Source organism: Podarcis bocagei (genome assembly GCF_964188305.1).
Source record: "Podarcis bocagei genome assembly, chromosome: 15".
In the NCBI taxonomy this organism is placed as follows: Eukaryota; Metazoa; Chordata; class Lepidosauria; order Squamata; family Lacertidae; genus Podarcis; species Podarcis bocagei.
The window spans coordinates 42,251,188-42,265,211 of NC_138141.1; the positions used below are offsets into that span (position 1 = coordinate 42,251,188).

Sequence of the window (14,024 nt, forward strand, 5' to 3'; positions counted from 1 at the left end):
CATTGTTAATGCAATTGCCACCCGTCCCAGTATGCAGGCACAGAAATGCCTCAACACTATAAAACCTAAAGCCATCAATGGAACTCACAATTTAAGTTAAAGTCATGGGTACCACTCCCTAACTCTTTTGCTTACTACACTGTACACCAGTTTATATCAAAAGGAGTTTTGGTCAAAACAAGCACAAGCTACTGTAGGGGTAGCCAGTATGGTACCTGCAAGATGCTGGACCACAATTCGCATCACCCCCAGAACGAAGATACCAGGTCGCTTGCAGGGGCTGACTACCACCAGCATATAACAAACACCCTGCTTGCAGGATTTCACTGGCTGCCATCTGCAAATTCAGCTGTGTTGGTACTAACATATAAGTCTCTATTACAGCTCAGAGATACAAACATATTAAGTCCCTATTTTACAGCTGAAGACCAAGCTACAAGAGACCACCTTATTGCTTATGTACCCAGTAGATTTCTGTACATGTAACTTGAAACTTAAGCACTTTTAACTTCTGTGATTACAACTTTGCGCAGGTGGGAATAAATAAATAAATAAATAAATAAACAAACAAACAAATAAATAAATAGCACAGGAAACCCACTCTCCATTTATTTTCCACCAGCACCATGTGCTTGCCTGGCTTTGTAAAGGAGGAAGGAGAACTTGTCCTGAAGCTGGACAAGCAGCTCTCCATTTTTGGAGGGGGCAGTTCCAGGGAGTTCCTGGGTTTTTCACAAATTTGCTTATAGCGTCTGACAGCCAAGTACCTAATCCCCATGGAAGATGCAAGTTACCTGTAGTCTCCTGTAAGTTCCTAAAATCTCAGAAGCCCACTATGTAGTAACTCTTAGACTGTCTGCTCCTGTTATGCAGAATAGCATTCCTTTCAAGGTCCAAGGTGCCCAGTGTTGCACTTTCCGGAAACAGATGTTCCAGCAGGCTTTCCCAGCTGGATAAAAGGGTCTTTGCCATGAGAGTCTATTTTGTTTTAGTTTTAGTTTTAATGTATCTGCTGCTTATTTGTGTTTTTAATGTGCATCACCCTAAGGCGGTTACATAGAAGGCAATCAATTAATCAGTGATAATAGTAATAATTCCCCCTGACGAGTGACCCCCACTGATAGGGGCTGATGGGAGTTATAAGCGGAAGCATCTGGACGGCACCATGTTGGCTAACCTGACCTTATAAAGAATACCTGAACAGGCCTAGGGAACCTGGAGATAAAACCTCTTACTTTTAAATATGTTATTTTGAAATGTATGTACCTTGCCCTGGGACCTTTTGGGGAAAAGTGGGTTATAAAACTGGTAAGTAACCAAATTCCTCAGTTTGTTTTTTAGAAAATGCACTGTTAGAAAGTTGAGCAATGGGAAAAGACATAATATTAGTCAGATCTAAAACCCAAGTTGCACCATAAACTTTCCCTAGGAAGCACATTAATGCACACAGCTCTTCAGACATGCTAAAAACCACCAATTAACCATTTCTTCATCTATTTAAGATCTGTACAATGTAAGGCTATATGCTACTGTAATCTCCTAACAAGTATTCCAATAAAAACAATTTCCAGGTAAAGTGCTGAATATAGCATTTAACCAATACCAAAAGAACTTTGATGTTTGTTGTACTGAATGTCAAACACACCCCATATCTAGGACACTGGGGATGGAAGGGGGTGGGATTCCCAGAAAGCCCACATCACTAGGCAGAATATAAATCTAATCTGCCCATGGCCCCTTTGGAGGTAGGGCTGGATACAAATTTAATAAGCAACACTAAAAATAAAATAATCCTATCTCCCCTTCTAAATACACAGCCACAAAAGAGGCTTTGCTGTGCTCCAGGGCACATTCCCCAGTTCAAATTGCATCCCTTATGTACTGTGCAGGTAAAGCTGTAATCCAGTGCACACCTGGTCAGGAGCAACCTCCAATGAACACAAAGATGAAGAGGGTTTTATAGTGCAACGGCATCTAAAACAGTTTCCTAGAAAGCCCTAGTGCTACCCAGATGTTTTGAACTTCAAACTCTCATCCTCCCTGACTACGGGCCATTTTGGCTGGGGCTGATGGGAGTTGTTGGAAACCAACAGCATCAGGAAGGCACCAGGTTGGGAGAAGGCTGGTCTAGACCAGACATAGACAACCTTCGGCCCTCCAGATGTTTTGGCCTACAACTCCCATGATCCTTAGCTAACAGGACCAGTGGTCAGGGATGATTGAAACTGTAGTCCAAAACATCTGCCTATGCCTGGTCTAGACCATAGTGCTCCACTTTCACACACCAGAATACGACCAAACAGCCATTTCTATTCAGCTCATGAAAACAGCTGCCAGGTCCCAAGGTCTTAAGATGACAGCAAGCCAGTTTTTCTCCAAAGGCATGAACAAAGCATGCAAATTAGTGCCTAGAAAGCTAGGCCAACATGGAAGGGTTTTAAGGGAAGGCTGGATGCAGAAGTGGGCATTGCAGCAACACGTGAACAGCCAGAGGAAATGCTGCAGGGGTTACGACACTGAGGCCTCTTCTTCAGCGGCTATAACCGATTCTTTGAGGGATGCGTTTGGCCTTGATGTTTACACTAGTGTGTTGCACCAGCAATTGGCCCTATGGCAAGTGGGATTTGCAGGGAGAGATAAAAAGGATTGCTCAACAGAAGCCTCATGTGCCTAATGCAAGCTGGGCAACCACCCTGGCCAATTAGTTTGTTGTTTTTTATTTGCCCAGGTCCCATCTACAAAGAATGCAGGGTCTCCAATTAAAGAAACAGAGCATTATGCACGTGAACGAGTTTCAAGGTCAGCACTGAACTGTAGGAATCTTTTTTTAAAAAAAGGTCTTGAAGCCCAATAACTGTGATGTAGTTCAAGGCCAGCAAGATTGCAAAAGAAAGTTCTACAGAAGCTTCCTTCCTAGTTTTTCATTCCTGCGGGTAAATGTTTCTCCTGCGTGGTTTTGGAACTGGGGGGTGGGGCACAATCATTCAGTGAAGCATGGTTGCTGTGGAACAAAACCAGGATAGGAAATATAATTGCTGGTCCTGCTTGCAGAGTGTTGAGAGCCCAAGGTACCTAGGGAAGTAAATGGCGAGTCCCAAAAGGCCTTCTGCTCCAGGGTGTAAAAAGTGGCAGTACTGACACAATGTTATTCAAACGTAATGAAATCGCCTCTGCAACAACTGGAACTAAGCTCAAAGGCTTTGGGTGGTGTTAAGTTGTACTTGGGAGCATCCCAACTAAAATCAATGGAACTAACTTGCATATTACTTATTGCATTTATCTCACCTTTCCTTCGAGGAGCTTAAGAGGGCATACATCGTTCTCTTCCTCCCCATTATTCTTCTCACAACTCTGAGATATGGGTTAGGCTGAGAGGCTGTGACTGGCCCTAGGTCACCCGGTGAGTTTTATGGCGGAGCAGTGATTTGAACCCCGGGCTCCCAGGTCCTAATCCAACACTCTATCCACTATGCCACACTGACTCTTGGTCGCATGCATTAATTTCAATGGGCAAAACTTAGTTGAATGCTACCCTTAAACTCTGAATAACAACAACAACAACAACAACAACAATAATTTTTATACCCCAGCCACTCTGGGCAGCTTCCAACCAAATGTTAAAAACAATACAGCATCAAACATTAAAAACTTCGCTAAACAGGGCTGCCTTCAGTTGTCTTTTAAAAGTAAAATAGTTGCTTATTGCCTTGACATCTGCTGGGAGGGCGTTCCACAGGGCAGGCGCCACTACCGAGAAGGCCCTCTGCCTGGTTCCCTGTAACCTCACTTCTCACAGCGAGGGAACTGCCAGAAGGCTCTGGGTGCTGGACCTCAGTGTCCAGGCTGGACGATGGGGGTGGAGACGCTCCTTCAGGTATACAGGACCGAGGTCGCTTAGGGCTTTAAAGGTCAGCACCTCACGGCTAATGCAATAAAAACCTATTTGAATTTGGTCAGCACCAAGACTTTGAATTGTGCTCGGAAACGTACTGGGAGCCAATGCAGATCTTTCAGGAGCAGTGTTATATGGTCTTGGCAGCCACTCCCAGACAATAAGAACAAGTTTTCCCACTGCATATAATGAATGTGTAACCTAACATAAACACACCCCCTCTAACATGGACTGCTTCTCCAACAGGTAAGTCCATGTAGAAATGGTCCCCTGAAAGTAGGAATGCATTTATACCCCAACTTTATCTCCAAGGAGCTCAAAGTGGCATACATGGTTCTCCTCATTTAATCCTCACAACAATTCTTTGAGGTACATTAGTTGAGAGGGAGTGATTGGCCCATGGCCATTCACTCAGTTCTATGGCTGAGTGGGGATTTGAACCCTGGTTTCCCAAGTCCTGGTCCAGCACTCTAACCACTACTCCAAGCTGAAGAGACCAAGTTAACACTAACATTGCACAAGGGATGGGCAGAGCTCAAGCAAAGCCATTTAAGCAGCAATTACTAAGCAAACCGCATTTTCCTGTTTCAACTTGATTTTCACTTCTGCAGTGTGTTACAGGGAAATTTAAGGAGGCTGTGTGTGTGTCGCACACAACTATGCTTCGTTTTCAAAAGCAACATGTTTGAGCCGCACTGTTATGTCTTATAACGGAGGGACTGAGTCAAATCACTGTTTAACCAGCTGGGAAGCTCACGGGTAACCCTGAGCAAGTCACTCTCTGCCCTCTCTACCTCAGGAGTTCTAGAGAGGATGCATATATACTTAACATTTGTATAGTACACACAAGGATCCAAAGAATTAAAAATGCTTCAAGAGCCCTGGAAAGTAAATTAGTATTATCCCCATAATACAGATGTGGTACCACTCAATGCCAGCTGCTGGGAAACACAAGCTTGTGCACTTCTCATTAGGGCACCTATCTGACCACTGTGAGACCGGGGTGAGAAGTGCTTTTGGCTTGATCCAGCAGGCTCTTATGTTCTTAGATGGGAAGCCATACTCTTGGCCTCAGTCCCCTGAAGGCAGGAATGGGGAACTCTTGGTCCTCCAGATGCTGCTGAACTTCTACTCCTATCAGCCCTCACAAGCATGGCCAGTGGCCAGGAATGATGGGAGCTGCAGCCCAGCAACTTCTGATGGGCCAAAGGTTCCACACACCTGCGCTAAGGCCACCTAGGTACAGCGTTTGAAACTCCCATTGTTCTAGGTGCATTTTGCGACAGGGAATTTCATTAGCGTGAACAGTTTCTGAACTCTGGGCGCAGTACTGCACCTAAGATTTCAGATTAAAACTGCAGAGTGGAAGGAAAGGAGGACCCTTTTCTGCCTCCCCACTTCCAGCTACTCTCTGAAGACTGAAGAGACAAGACCCTCTTAAGAATATTAGGGGAGTGGACTAGGACTAGACCATGTGAAAAATGAACATATTTTAGCTGCAGTTCGTTCATTTTCAGCTATGTATTCTGGTTGCACCCATAACCTAGGTTTAAGGTGCCAGAGCACCTAGCATTCATATCTCAATTTCTGCCTAGGTAACTACCCTATGGTAAAGGTGGTAATTCAAACCAGATTTGTACTTCAGTCTTAGTCACTACAGCAGGCCAGCTCTTGAGCAGTGGATCAGACTGCCCCAGCCTGATGTCCTCTCTAGGTGCTGTTGGACTTCAACTCTCATAAGCTCCAGCTTATTGGCCAATGATCGGGGTGATGGGAGCTGGAGAAGCCCTACAGCAGCTGGAGAGCAGCTGGAGTGCAGCTGGGTATGGGGAAAGCGAATGAAGGCCATTCTGAGCTCCTTGGGAGGAAATGAGAGACAGCCATGTTTAACCAGCAAGAGAGCCTAGAACGGTTAGCTCCTCTCTTTTTTTGAAAGGACAGCTCTTCTGCAGAGCTCTTCCCAAGGACTCTGTGCACTTTCAGTTCCTCACTTGTGCAACAGTGTAGTAAACTACCAAGAAAGAATGATTCATTCACAACAGCCAGATAAGGGGGAGCAAAGACTGGAAGCAAGAGTTTTGCAAGAGCCAGCCATTTTCACAGACACCTTCAGAAGTATAAAAGTTCTCTATTCTGCTCCTTAAGGTTAGCTCTTGGGGGCGGGGGAGGGGGGCAGATGCTTTTCACAATCGTTCCTGTGAAAACCTCATGGAACATCAAGAGGGTGTGAATTCCTTGTGTGCCGCCCTGCCTTATTATCAGTGGCATTTCATCCGCCACAATAAAGGCTCCACCTTCCCAATTCAGCTGTGTCCTTCCTTGTAGCCTCCGATAAAGACAGGGTGTGCCACTCCTGTGCTTCTCTTCTGTAATGGGTGGAGAGTTACATTGTGGAGCCGTAGGAGTCCCATGCGAGGCGACACACCAAAGACCCCACAAAGCCGTCCTGTTACTTTCCTCCTTACAACAGATACAGGGAACCTTGAATTTGGCCCTCTACGCTTCTCTATGTGGCCCCCAGAATTCTCCCTAAGTCACATCCCCTCATCAGGCCAACACTACCCCAGTCGTACTCTGCATCTGCATCCTCTAGGATGACTACAGTTCTGTGGCTTGAATGTGTCCTTGAACTGTGGCAATGCTTCTTGCTTGCCTGTATGGAGGACAGAGAGCGGTGTGCGCCTGTGTGTAGGGGGTATCAACAGCTCTGGCTTTTGCCTAGCTGGAATGTTACCCACTGTGCAAAGGTAAGAGCCCCAATTACTCCTAGCCCCATCCATTTTGTCTCCAGTGCTACTTCTACCCTTTAGAATATTTTTCTAAAGAGAATTGGGGCCCCCAAACTGTAAAAGGTCCCCCAACCTCTGCTCTACCACAATGCACACACTTCTAAGGCTTATTGGGTTGAAATTTCTCCCTAGATGTAAGTGGGTAGGCCCTAGCACAGAAATGGCAATAGCTCAATTCTGTCCAATGGTGACTGTTCTATTCAAAGCTACACCACATAAAACTCTGATGGGTTTATACTGCAGTACAAATAGCTGTTTAACAAAACAAGAGCTGTATTTGTTCTGCTATCTGGGGGAGAAATTCAAGAACATTCATTGCCTCTGGCGTGGAAGTATGGTTTTTATATAGAACAAGGACTATCGTCCGGGGGGGGGGGGGAGCGAATATATGGCAATGACAAGACAAACCCATCTCAGATCTGCATCACAGGGATAATCATCTGCTGTGCTTCAAGGATATCAAGCCCATTATCAGCTTTTTAATAGTCGGGGTGTTTCCGGTGCAGGAGCACCATATCTCTGAAGCAGGTCACCTATAACAGGGGCAGGCGCTAAAAGCTGCATCAGAAAACACATCGGAGTGAGAGGGAAGGTCAAAGTGAATGCGACTTACATGCCACATTTGCTGTGGTTTTGGATCTGCCAGGTTGAAAGATGAAGGGCAGATTTACTGCATTGATACAGTGTCCGTCTCCCATGGTCAAGGCAGCACACATGGTGTGTCTCCCTCCAGCCAATTCTCACAACCTGCAAGGTAGGCGAGGCTGACGGACAGAAGACACCAAGCCATCCAGTGAGCCTCACGGCCAGGTGAGAATTTGATCCCAGGTTTTCCGTGCCCCCAGTCCAACGCCCAACCAGAAGACTCCTTCCCAGCCTCTTACTCTACACCACCTTTTCCTCAGTGCACGCAGCAATTCTCGTCAGCCCCCAAATTAAACACCGAGTTTCATTCAGATTGCTCATTTCACGTCTTGATGTAAACCCCTTTAGAGGTTTAGATTGTTCTGTTATTACAGCAATTTATACACCGCCTTTCACTTCAAGAATATATATACTGAGGTGGGTTCACAAACAAAAGCTGACCGCAAAACAACAATAATAAAACCAATTGGAAGATTAAGTGTTTAATAAAACACCACCACACTGTCAAGACACTACAACAGCTGAAAGGGTAAACAATTATACTTTGCATTCCACTGTGAATTAGTTTTATCCTTGCCGGCCAGGGAGGTGGGCAAATCCCTCTAAGAGGCCGCATCAGTGAGCTTCATACATAGTCTTGCACCAGCTCAAACATGGGTCATCCGGACCTAAGCAGGGCCAATACGAGTCACCACATCAACTAGAACAGGGGTCTGCAAGGTTTACCTCGCCTAAGCCAGTTCACTCCAGTGGAGATTCCCTCCGTGGGCTGGAGTGTGTGTGTGTGTGCACGCCCGCGATTTCCGGCATCTGCGTTGACGCGATTTTTGGCGCCTGCACATGCGCAGACGCGATTTTTGGCGCCACGGAAGCGAGTCCCAGTGCTGCACTGCGCCTGTTTAGCGCAGCACGCGGGGACTCGCCAAGCAGGCGGCTCAGTTTGGGGGCGGTTCGTGGGCTGGTTAAACAATCCCCGTGGGCCGCTTGTGGCCCATGGGCCTTAGATTGCCTACCCCTGAACTAGAAGCATGTTGATTGATTTATTTCTTAAAGCAAGGCTTCTTAAGAATCTGAGAGCAGCCTCAAAGATCATGCCTCAGGAGCAGTAGGGTAGGCTGCCCACTTTGATATAACACAGAGAGAAGGGAAACTAATTCATGCACTGCTACGCCTTATCTTCCATTTCAGCTCCCCACAAGCGTCTTGTCTACAACTGCGCCGTCAAGTTCTGTTGTAAAGCCACACCTCTGCAAGTAACCATTCACAAGCTATTAGTAATGCACCACTCCCTTCGCTAAATCTATCGTGCCAAACCAGCATTGCTATCCGGGCTCAAATGAAATATGCTGCCTTGAAATGCAACACTGCCTTAAACGTCTTTCGCTTTTTTATATTCTCGTTCATACTTTCAACGTGCTTCATTGACTGACTGACTCCACTGGGCCAAGGACTTGTCTGAGAAAAGTACTGTATTGAAGAAACTGCCCTGAGCTGGGATTCATCAGATCTGCTGCTGAATCTGGTCTGGTGGCAGAAGTGCTTCTGGAGCAGGACTGCTCTTTAGCAAGGGCAAAGCAGTCAGAACCGCCACTCACACAGGCTGTGAATGTAACGTGAACTGTTGCCTGAACTTGCTTTTCCCTTCTCCCTCCTGTTCCTTTTTCCTTGTGTGCCTGAGACCTTAGGACAGGGACCATCTCAGAACTGGGTTTTTCCTTTTTTGTAAGCTGCTCTAAGAGCCATTTTGGCTCACAGGGCGGGGTACAATATCTGCCAGGAGTACTTCTTTCTTTAGATGTACACAATGGTTCTTTAGGCTGAAACAGGTGTGTGGGGAGCATTTGGTCTTCCCAGAGGTTGCTGAACTTTAACTCCCATCAGCCCTAACAGAAGAAGAAGAAGAGGAGTTTGGATTTGATATCCCGCCTTTCACTCCCCTTCAGGAGTCTCAAAGCGGCTAACATTCTCCTTTCCCTTCCTCCCCCACAACAAACACTCTGTGAGGTGAGTGAGGCTGAGAGACTTCAGAGAAGTGTGACTAGCCCAAGGTCACCCAGCAGCTGCATGTGGAGGAGCAGAGACGCAAACCCGGTTACCCAGATTACGTGACTACCGCTCTTAACCACTACACCACACTACACCACACCACACCACAGGGCACAATCAATGGACAGGAATGATGGGAGTTGTAGTTCAGCAACATCTAGAAGGATAAATGTTCCCTGCACTTGTTCTGAAGGAAAAGAGTATGATTCCTGCACCACCTTTTTTTTTTTAAAGTTTGGTGTATACACTTTGTTAGCTTCACACAAGTCAATTTATCTGGGGTTTGTTGCAAGTGTGGAATACAAATCACATTATTAAAGAGATCTCATCTGCACCTGTCTCCCATCTCTTCTATTCTCTTTCCCAGCCTTTTAAAGGCTGAACTGGCTACACAAATTTATGGAAATCCATGTTTTATTAATCTCATTGGCTACTTATAACAGGCCAAAGTGTGGCAGATGGTAACAGTTATCTGAGCAAAGACCTAGCTTAGCCACAGCACTTAAGCAACAAAGCAAGGCAGATTTACCTTAATTATAGCCATCTGCTAGAATAAGCAATCCTGTCATTTTTTTGCAGAACCAATGTCAGGAGACACCCTTGGTCAATGGTGTTGGGACAAACAGCTGCAGGCAGTGACTGCAATCCATCACACAGGTGAGCAAGCTGAAGTTCCATCAATAAAAACACTTTTTTCCTCCAAATTAAGGGTGAGAAACAAAGAACGATCAGGATTCTATCAAATGCCTGCAAGCTCTGCACAAGCATATCTTAAGAATCATGGGTCCCAAGCCAGGGAAACAATATCCTTGGTGATCAAGATAACTGACTATATGCCTCATGGCTTTCTCATTTGGTCACAGCAGTATGTCTATCAAGAGCAGCTGCTGATCTCCTCACCATCTTAAGAGACTATGTCCCAAATGCTCCCTGGTTCTCTTTTTTTCCTTTTAGGAACATAGGATATTGCTTTATACCAAATCACGCTGGTCCATCTAGCTCAGTACAGTAGTACCTTGGTTCTTGAACTTAACCCATTCGACTCCCGAAACAGTTTGAAAACCAAAGTGCAGCTTCCGATTGGCTGAAGCTTCCTGCACTCAATCGGAAACTACGGAAGCCATGTCGGACATACGGCTTCCGAAAAACATTCGCAAACCGGAACACTCACTTCTGGGTTTGCACACAAACACACACACACGGGATGAGGAATCTGTGGCTGATATACTCCAATTCCTATCATTCCATCCCTCACCATTAGCCTTGCTGGACAGTACGAGTCCAACAGTATCTGGAGGGCCACCAAAATTTCTCCAAACCTATTTTATACGATCCACACATCCCATAACAAAGGGGAACTGAAGGGCAGCTGCTATTATTACAGCACCCAAACATTTTCCTCATCTGTATCTTCAGCTCCCTGAAAATTTCAAACCATGTATTGCTTTTAACCATAAAGGGTTTTTGAAAAATGCTATCAACTGCACACATAATTACAAACTGCAGGCTAATACCAATCTGGCTACCTTGTTCCTTAATATACTTTTTTTAAAAAACATGGCATTTTGCACATTAACATACACCAAACAGGTTGTGACCATGAATTTGTCTTTAGCTGTGGTCTAAACCACTGAGCCTCTTGGGCTTGCTGATCAGAAGGTCAGCTGTTCGAATCCCCGCGACGGGGCAAGCTCCCATTGCTCAGTCCCAACTCCTGCCAACCCAGCAGTTCAAAAGCACATCAAAGTGCAAGTAGATAAATAGGTATCACTCCGGTGGGAAGGTAAACGGAGTTTCCGTGCGCTGCTCTGGTTTTGGTGCTTCGTTGCACCAGAAGCAGCTTAGTCATGCTGGCCACATGACCTGGAAAAACTGTGGACAAACGCCAGCTCCCTCGGCCTGTAAAGCGAGATGAGCACTGCAACCCCAGAGTCTGCGACTGGACTTAACTGTCATGGGTCATTTACCTTTACCTTTATCACAATTACTATTTCCCACAGAAGTAGAATAAGAATAAGCCCACCTGGTGAATCAGTGGCTGTCACCACTTAAGCCTGGTATTACCCATATCCATATAGAGGGCAAAAATAGAAGTATTTGTATGACAACAGTCCCATGCTAGATGATGACAACAAAGACAGCATTCCACTACCACCTGAGGGTGTCAGGCTTTCAAGTGGTGACACCACTTCCATACCATGGGCAGGTCTATACCATACATGCCCATTTAAACCACATGCCTCCCTCCTCCTGAAGAATCCCAGAAATTACATTTTCTCCTTACAAAGCTATAATTCCCAGCACCCTGAACAAACTACAGTTCCCAGGATTATTTAGGGGGAAACCCTGTGGTCTAAATTTATGGTGTAGATCCATCCCTGTGGTCTAAATTTATGGTGTAGATCCATTATGCCAGGAAGCATGGCCAAAATGTGTTTAGTGTTCACTATGTAACAAAAGAGATTTTATGGTTTTTCATTCTAGTGATGCATCAAGGTTTTTGTTCTTAATGCTTGTGGATATATAGTTTATAGGTGAAGGATACAAGTTCTGTACAAATGTGTGTGACACACACACACACACACACACACACACACACACACACTTGTTTTGCTGTAAGTATGCATTAAAAGCCAAAGAAAGGTTTCCCTAACCTCCCAGGAGGCCATTTTGTACCTACTCTGCTATTTGGATAATTACATTCCATTTACCTTTACTCTTGAGCAACACCTTGCATAACACTATGTAACCAGCCTGGGAGCACCAAGCTTTATACCTGCTATAATGTAAGATGAAGAGCCCAGGACCATTTCCCTCAAACGCCATTAGAAGTGCTGTGGCAAGAGTGAATTATGAAGACCAATGTATATCAATTAACCCCCACAGATGACAATTAAGGAACAAAAGATGCTGACAACAGCAAGCCACTGGGTTTCTTCCAGGAGAAAAGTTGGCATATTTTGCTAGAAAAGCCTCTGAGCTGTCACCTTCCAGGAGGAAGTGACATTGCTGCATTCTCAGCATTTTTCGCCAGATTTCATAGCACACAACCGGATGCAGGCCATTGTTCTGTTACTGGAGAGAAAACTGGGCCCCGTCCTCCTGCAACATGTTTATCTTCCAAAGACTGCACAGTAGACACATTTTTTTGCACGCTGAAAGTTTCCCCTAACCTATGTTCCATACTTTTGGAACCTGGGGCACTTTCTTCCTGGATGAGAACAAGGCAGTTAAAATCCAGATTTTTTTAACTCCATTCTCAACAAGCAGGAACCTCCTAATTGCAGGACGGGCCCCGTCAATGCCCCACCCTCCTCTTGGCCTCTGTCAGAGAGGTGGAGCAGGGATTTTTTTTGTTTGACACTGCGCCATATAAGGTACATTGTGTAACCATTCCTGTATTCCCTTCTGTCTGTAAGCTGCAACAAATGCCTTTTAACCCTCCTAAAGGAGGATGGCACTGCCTATCTTCTTTTTGACAACGTAGTTCTTTTAATACTTAATTCACCTTCTGCAGGCAAAGGTATAGATTTCCGAACCATACAAGGGCTCCTACCTTCCTTGCCTTTGCAAAGAGTCTCTTTCTGAACCTCTCTTTGCCCATTCTCACTCCTGCTTCTGCTCCTTTCTGCACACCTGCTGTTCTGCCTGCCCCCACTTTGGCCTGCGTTCAGGTCTCACCTGACTTCACACTTCCTCTTCACCTTCTGTTTCATTAGGAAAGCTCAACATGCGTTTGGGCTTCGTGTAACTGTTAACTTCTGTGGCTTGCATAAGAACACCAGAAGCGCTTGCTGGATCAGGCCAATGGCCCACCCAGTCCAGGATCCTGTTCTCACAGGGGCCACCAGTTTGCAACCAGCAAACAGGACCCAAGTGCAAGAGCACACTCCTCTCCTGTAGCTTACAGGAACTTGCCTTCATAAGAGCATTACTGGACCCAGTGAACAACTTGCACCATTAATATACAGTCATACCTTGGGTTACAGACGCTTCAGGTTGCGCGTTTTCGGGTTACAGATGCACCGAAACCCGGAAGTACTGGAACGGGTTACTTTTGGGTTTCGGTGCTTGCACATGTGCAGAAGCACTAAATGGCACTTTGCGCATGCACAGAAGCCCCAAATCGCAACCCGCACATGTGCAGATGCGCCAATGCGGGTTGCGAATGCTGATGCGCCACTGTGGGTTGCGAACGCTGTGGATTCCAAACATGCCTCCTGCACGGATCACGGTCGCAACCCAAACGTCCACTGTAGTCGATAACTTCTGCAGAGATAGCTATTGGAAGAGCAGATATAAAGAGTGCTGCAGCATTTTGGAAGCTAACAAGGTTTACTTAATTCACTTCATAGCCCAAATTCTCCAAGCAGCCCTTCCCCAACTTAGAAATCTCCAGATGTTGGTGGACTCCCATCACCTCCAATGATCAGGGCAAGTGGGAGCTGAAAGTCCAGCCTCTGTCCACCTGCTACCCTCCAGATATTTTGTACTCCCATCCGCCTCAGCCAGCACAGCATGCTGGCTAGGCTGAAGGGGGTCGGAGTCCAAAATATCTGGATGACAGCAAGTTGGAAAAGGCTGTTGTAGTCCAACAGCATCTAAAGGCCATCCCAGGTTAGGAAATGTGGCTCTAGAGGACACACTTTATG

General features: G+C 45.8%; 1 protein-coding gene across 2 annotated transcripts in view; it reads right to left on the reverse strand.

Annotated features, from left to right (window-relative positions):
- The window catches only part of CLTC (clathrin heavy chain), a 75,795-nt gene that overhangs the window by 50,031 nt on the left and 11,740 nt on the right, over positions 1-14,024 (reverse strand). The window lies entirely within an intron of this gene.